General features: G+C 48.6%; 1 protein-coding gene across 3 annotated transcripts in view; it reads left to right on the top strand.

The window, feature by feature from the left end:
- The first annotated feature begins 3,926 nt into the window (after positions 1–3,926).
- The window catches only part of EPS8 (EGFR pathway substrate 8, signaling adaptor), a 138,678-nt gene continuing 135,340 nt past the window's right edge, over positions 3,927–7,264 (top strand). For 2 of the 3 annotated variants that reach the window (XM_076342112.1, XM_076342094.1), the window contains exon 1: positions 4,606–4,665. The gene's annotated coding sequence lies outside the window, so the exon portion shown is untranslated. Of the gene's footprint in view, positions 4,089–4,605; positions 4,666–7,264 lie in introns of those variants that run through there. The other variant, XM_076342104.1, reaches the window with a different exon arrangement.

The following is a 7,264-nucleotide window of genomic DNA, read 5'->3' as shown; positions in this document are numbered from 1 at the left end:
AATTTACATGGCTTGTAATGGATGCATTAGTAACTGGAATGGCTGGATGGCAAGTTTGTAAGTCATAGATGGCGGCGGCTTCAGGCTGAAGAGTTTTGGGCTCAGGATAGACAGCTGGTTCATTTATCCTAGTCAGCTCACTCAAATAATCTCCCTCATGGATGTAACAATAATTAGGAACAAGGAATAAAAATCTGATAACCCCTGGCAGCTAGACTAAGGAACAAACAGGGAAAATGTATATTTACTGATGCAAGCTCCAAATTAAGCAAAACAGAGACCAGAACATCCAGGAGGTGTAACTCCACGTTCTCTGACTTGGAGATGCAGGCGCCACAAGGACCACGAGCAAATGATTGTGCCTTTTCTTTTTTTTAAGAGGCCAGACTTTTCTGCAGTACAGAGTGGTCCCTCATATAACCTGGGCAAAGTGATTCATGACGGTGCTTTGAGGCACTCTTATCATTCACGGTCGCTGGGAGTCTCCGTGGAGTTCAGCGCCGTGACTGCACTCTGACAGACACCTTGTTCCCACCTGATATATTCTCTGCCGTATCCTCGAGCTCTTCGGAAGAATCATTTCTTGGGTGGAAATGAGGCTTCTGGGAATCCTTTGCGCTGCTTTGGCTCTGTACCTGGCATAAAAGGTATGAGTCAGCCAGGAGCAGTCCAGACATTTTCCCTCTGGTTCAGAACTGAGTCTGGAGTTTGGTTTCTGCGAGGAGAGGGTTACAGACACGTTAGGTTCCTCCTTCCTTTTCACGTTTAGATCGTGGGTAGCTCTCTGGTCTACTTTAATTTGTTTGCCTGAACCAAGCTTCCCTAGAAAGGTTATTAAAGAAATAGTAGCTTCTGTAATTTCGTATTAATCAACTAAGCAAAAGCTCTCCAATAAAGGAATCGACTAACTACTTCTTAATGTTCCATTGGTGCAGGGGGGGGGGCAGACCAAAACCAAAACCTAACACACTAGAGGGTTTGCCCAAAGCTAATTTTTGGATAGCAGACCCTAGGTTCCTAATTCAGTTAGAAGTTTATAGAATGTCCCCAACATGTTTAGACCGAATCTCTCTCACCAGTTTTGAGGCCATTATGTTATTCATAGATTTACTACTAAAATAGTAGATCTGAGTTTAGAACAATTACATTCAGTTAGTTTACACTGAAAATGGTCTAAAAATATATATATCTTTTTATAGCACGAAGGATGACACATTTAAGCAGAATATTTTAAAACCAGACACATCCCAAAGAAACTCCCAATCAGACTACAAATTACTTTGGGACTAGAAGAATCTCTATGCTTATTCTTCAGATCCTCTGGCCTGCGTTGTTTTCTAGATAGGACCATGTTTAGCCTTTATGCAAAATGTTTTCTATAATTTTAGCTAAGCAGCAAATAAATACTTTCCGTGTTTGGGATTTCTGTTTTCTTTTTTATAGCATAAAGAATGGAGGAACATGGACCGATAGCCAGTCTCTTTTGTTTCTCTCATTTGCTGTGGATTCCTCTGGATTAACCTTCCAGTATCAAGCAGCTAATCTTAAATCCCCAGGCTTGCTGCAGCCAATGCTGTACAAATTGAACACTTGCCCATCTATTTTCAATACAGCCTGAACAATGGCTGCATGGTTCTGCAGGTTTGTTCCCCGCACCGTGCCTTCCATCCCGTGTACACCTGCAAAGGAGATTGCAACTGGCTGGGGCCGTGGCGTTTGGCCGAATTCCACGCAGGAAGGGGGGGTGTCAGCAAACAGACTCTGCTGGGTCTGCCAGACGGTTGTGTAAAAGTCGTTCGTTGTGTGTAAGTCATTCTGCAGGTTCCCAGCACAGAAAGTATCTTTAGGCTATTCTACAACAGAAGGAAATTCTTTGGCATATTTCGTCTTTTCCCCAAACAGAAAAATGTTGATGAAATGTCTTCTTCATCCCCTATGTTACAATGTTCTGGTTTCCTATCTGCAGTGATATTAGCTTCAAAATAATATAAAATAATTTTATAAATGTCCATACCTACTGTACACATCCTGAAGAAAAGTTGATAAAGCACAGAAATAGAATTTATTCTTCCCAAATCTTTCTCTCTGTCATTTATTCTTCTGGTTTCCCTGTTCTCATCCTCACGTCCCACTTTCTTTCCATATTCCTCTTTATTATCTCTGTTCCTTTTAAATATTTTCTTCCCAAAAAAATATCAGCCCACAGTGGTCTTCGGCATTTGTATTCTGTCCTTTGTTAAAGGGAATTGGAGCAGGGGGTGGTCTTGGGCTGCTATCCAGGAAAGAAGGGGGAAGAGAGGCACTGTTTACCCCTGCCAAGGACTGAAGCAGTCCCCAACCTTTTCTTTAATAGCGTCTATCGTATTCCTTTCCGCCTCTCATGGGTTAAGCACTTTTATGTATAAATTACTATTATTATTTACCTAAGGAGCGTGTGTATGGTCACTGGCACGAACGGTTTGGAAATGTCAGTTTAGATGTCACTGTTCTGTAAGCGTTCATTCACAGGAATGACCTAGGTGACCTCTCCATAATCTGATTCTTTAAGGTTTGAATGTTTGTTGGAAACAAACTTCCTGTTAACAAGATAAGTGTATGGTATCTGTTCATTTCATTGCTTGTTTAGGTACATAAAAGTGGACTCGACACCCCCCCCCCATTATTTCACAAGATTTTTTTGCACTTTCCTGTTTCATGGAGGACCCTCCGGACTAGAAGAAGTAGCAGCGACAGCACCATTAGCAGGAGATGCAGTGTGACGAGGGGCTTTGCCAGTTCAGAGCCGGGAAGGGGAAGTTGGCTGAACTGCTTTTCTTTTTCTCTCGCCCCCTTTTTTTTTTTTTTTGAAGCAGGGTTAAGGTGCACTCCTAAGCAATCATGGAGTGAGGCCCCACCTCTCCCTGCCTGATCTGCAAGCTCGGGTTACTGTCTCCTGTCTGGTTCAGGGGAGCCCGCAGTGAGAGCCTCATGCCTGCGCGCTGCCGGCTGCCTTCAGCTCCGAACCTGCCCGGGAGCCTGGCAAAATAACAACAGTTTGCAGAACTCAGACCTTATTCTCGGGAAGGTTTGCTGGAAGACACCAGGTCAAACATGGACTAGCATCACTTTAGAAGAGATTCAGCGACCGAACCACTGCAAACAGTAGCTGAGCAATGTCTTCCTTTCTTCTTTTCTAAAAAGTGTTTGGGAAAATCCGCGTCCTTCCTGGAGAAGCTGTCAGGGCCGCGACTCTGGCAGTGATGGCTCTGACTTCACCTGCCTCTGCAAATGAGTCACGGAGTGTTATAAAACTGCCAAGTCTCATTTCTTGGAACTGAGTGGAAATTTCAGCAAGCAGCTGCTCTTTCATTAGTTTATACTTTTCTTCTGCGGGTTTCTTGAAGAGGGCCTGGAATCACAGAAACTTTGTAGCATAAAGGACCTGTTGCTATGTTTGGATAACCGTGGCTCAATCCTGGAAATGGCTATGTGTTTGGTCTAGATCTGATTTTGATCTTCACAAGGAATCTTGGTGAAGCCTGGAAGAAGACTCGGCGACGTAATTAAGCAGGTTTGTAAGTCTTTCAGGATTGGCAATTCAATCCTATCAAAAATCAGGAATGGAACCTCAAAAATCAGATTAGCTCTCCTATATACTACCTGAAGGGGAGTTCTTTTCATCTGTCCGATGCTGTTGAAAGATTTATGTTTTCTAGCTTTTCTCTGGAGTCACAAAAGACAAAAACTTATTTGAAAGTGAAATCAGTGAAAACCGAGATTCTCAGGGAACAGCTCGATTTTAGGAGTGGAAGTGGCTCATCATAGAAATCACGACCGTGGCAACAGCGTAGCGTCAGGACTTTGGCTACCTGTAAGCATACCGATAGTATCTGTGCATGGGACTATTCCCCTGTGCTGAGTGAAAGCCACGTGTAAGTTGTCAGGGTCAGGAGGAATGTGGTGCCAGATGGAAACAACATAAACAGCTGGGAGATTTCATCCGGGATTTCGAGTGAGGACGGGAGAATTTTGTTCTCGTAGCTGACTCCTTCCAAAGGCGGTTTAGATACACCTACTTCTTCGGGGAAGGATTTTGCTTTGGAGTCTTGGTAGGTTTTGTGTGTGGCTTTTTTCCTTCTTTTTTTTTTTTTTGGTGAACGCTTACGATCACTTTGAACAACTCCCATATTTCAGCCCAGCTCCGGGGAGCTGCTCTTAGTACCTTTGCGTTTCGCGAGTCCCCTGTAAACCGCAACAGGGAGCGGGGGGAGAGGAGAGGCGGCCCCGCAGCCCCGGCAGCGCGCAGAGCCCGCATGGCGCTGGGCGGCAGCACCGCCGGCGCGGGGGGCTCCGCGGGGCTCCGCGCTGCCCCGCCCCGGCCGCGGGCTGGGGCTGGGGCTGGGGCTGGGGCCGGGGCGGCGGGGCCGGGGCCGGGGCCGGGGCGGGGCGGCGGGCCGGCAGAGGGAGCTCCGCTCCGCTGCTGTTCCCGCTGACCGGCGCCCTCTCCGCGCCGCTCCGGCACTTTGTTGGCGGCGCGGAGCGGAGACCCCGCGCCCGCCCCTGCCCGGAGCCCGGTGGCGGCGGGGAGCCCCGGCCGCCCCGCGCGGAGCCCTGCGGCCGCCGCCGCCACCCGGCGCGGGAGCTGCGCGGCGCACCCGCGGCCGCGGGAGGAGCACGCCCGGGAAGGTAAGGGGCTGGCGGGGCGGGATTTCCCCCGGTCGCCGAGCCCCCCTTTTGTTCCGCGTCCCTAAAAGCCGCCCGGGCAACCGCCCGGCTTCGTAACATGGCGAACTGTGGGGCATTAACCCCAGCCTTCCCCCGGTCCCGCCGGCGCGGGCTGGGCGGGCGCTGCCGCCGTCCTCCGCTCGGGCGGGGGCCGCTGGAAAACTCCCTCCCGGGCCCTCCGGGCTGTGCGCGGCTCTGCCGCGGCGGCTGGGGACGGCGCTTACTTCTGAAGCCTTTCCCCGCCGCCGTGGCTTTATATACACAGAGCTCTCCGTGTGTGTACGTGTGTATGTATAGGTGTACGTATATTTTTCTCCCCCCTTGCGGTAACGCGAGCCGCCGCCGCCACACCTGCTCGCACCTTGCCCACCGGGCTCCCAACGGCAGCGCGCCGCGGCCCCGGGGGCGGCCCGGGCACCGGGTGAGGAGCCCCGCCGCTGCCCGGGAAGGGCAGCGTCCGTGCCCTCCTCCTCCTCCTCTTCCTCCTCCTGCCTCACCTCCTACCAGGTGATCTGGCTTTCTCTCCTTATTGTGGCATTTTTTCCCCGGCGGTTAAGCTGGCTTTTCCAAAGGTGGCGTGTATTGGTGGTAGCTGGCGAAGGGCAGCTTTCGGGTGGGATAATCCTGTTGCGTGCCTGTGTTTCTTTGGTGCTCTGCCCGGCTGTCTTCCTTCTCCTCCGCTGTTCAGCCCTTTCCCTCTCTCTGCTAACTTTCCCTGGCGTTCTTCCTCTTTCTGCCCCTCTCATCGCCACGACACGCGCTCCCTTACGCATCGTGCCAGTGCATGAAGGACAACCTGGGCACACAGTGGAAAACAGGTTTGTGGCATTTTGTGGCATGATCTAAGGTGCTCCTGCCCCCGCCCCGTAACTTCAGTAGGTCTGCGTTGTATCCATGAAAAGTGAGACATTGCAGCTTCCACTAAACCCTAGTTTCAAGCCAGCTAGTAGCAGGCAATAATAGAAGGGTGAAACGCTTTTCTTGAGGATGTCGTTTGGGAACCAGTCCTCCCACCCAAAAACTGTGCTTTGCCTGGCTCGTGGGGCTTGTACCCCCCCAAGTTATAGACATGTAGCAGTATGACCTTTGGTGGAGTCTGCTTTGTTTACTTAAAGTGAAGTACTGAAGATAAAAGTATTACTGCTCTGTGTTGTGTCTGCTGAAATATTAACTAAATGATGACTCTCCTGTGTCTTTGCAGTGTAGACCATATTTTAATTGTGCCTCTCCATCATCAAAAATGTGGTCCTCCTCCCTTCCTATTGACCATCTTTCTTCTCGTTTGTGATTGTGCAATGTCTATATGTCAGCTACAAAAATTGCTTACATGGGAGAACATAAAAATGTCTATTTTTGTTGTTAACAACTGGAAATTCTGAATCAGCATTGTGTAACTGGTCTCCTTTCCATGGAAATGCTGCAACCTGTGGCCTCTGAGAAGTGGTCCTCTCCTGGGCCGGGCCTGAAATGGGTTGGTCGTTTCCTCTCAGTGAGCTGTGGGGACTGCAGAGAGCTTACAGGGTTTTCAAGGTGTAAGGGAGATGGAGCGTATCTCATCTTGATTCACAGTTCACAGTGAGCGTAGCATTATTAGCATATGGGTATTGTCAGGTAATGAGATACTGTGCTCAGGGCTCCACAGAAGCAGGTTGGGGCTGCTGCTTGCTTTTACTGAGGGAGGCTGTGGAAATATAAGTGGCTTTGGACTTCAGTTGTCCAGCTGGCTTGTATTGTCACATACTCATAATGGCTGCAGTATCGAGTTACGCCTTCTCATAGCTCAGAATGAATGTTTCTGATTGTGTGTAATTTTGAAAGCAGCCAAAGTATCCCATTAGGTTTAATTGGAGAGAGGTAACACCCCACAAGGAGCAACACCCAGTAGTGATTAGGTGCTGGGTTATATATAGCGATAATAGGGCATGATTGATCTAAAGATACTTACTTCTGCTGTGAAATGCACAGACAGAAAAAAAATGCAGAAGTTTTGCACTTGGTGACAACTAAATTCATGAAATATGATTGATTTTCTTTCTGTCCATAGCCTAGCTGTAAATGGCAAATCAGTCACATTAACTGCTGCATTTTTTTTCCCCCCTGCGGGTGAAAGCTTATTAAAATCTAAACATCTGAAGTCAAATAATTGGTGCCCTGAGGGTCAAAATAGATTAAATATATAACAACTTTTCTCTTCAGCTACTGCAGTGAGATAACAGAAGACTTCAAGTCCACGCACTGAGGACTGCACTAATAAAGTGCTTGTGAACTTCAATTTCGGTGTCTAGCACTTGTTGCTCTTATACTCCTAATTACAATTCCTGCATCACTCCGTCTGCTTGAACAGTGAATGACTGGTCAAAGGTACGAGATTTTCTTGAAGACACAGCTTTCAGCTGTGCCAGAGAGAAAAATGGAGCCCTTTGGTCTGTGACCCCTCCAGACTCTTCTCTCTCTCTGCTGTGGGGCTTGTGGCCAGAAAGAAAAGACGCCTAACACCTTGGAGCTGCATCACTTATGGTACGGTGTGCGTGGCCCAATCCTAATATCTCCATTCAAAGAG

Source organism: Aptenodytes patagonicus, chromosome 1 (assembly GCF_965638725.1).
Source record: "Aptenodytes patagonicus chromosome 1, bAptPat1.pri.cur, whole genome shotgun sequence".
NCBI lineage: Eukaryota > Metazoa > Chordata > Aves > Sphenisciformes > Spheniscidae > Aptenodytes > Aptenodytes patagonicus.
The sequence above is the reverse complement of the archived record's forward strand: the minus strand, read 5'-3'. Positions and strand labels throughout refer to the sequence as shown.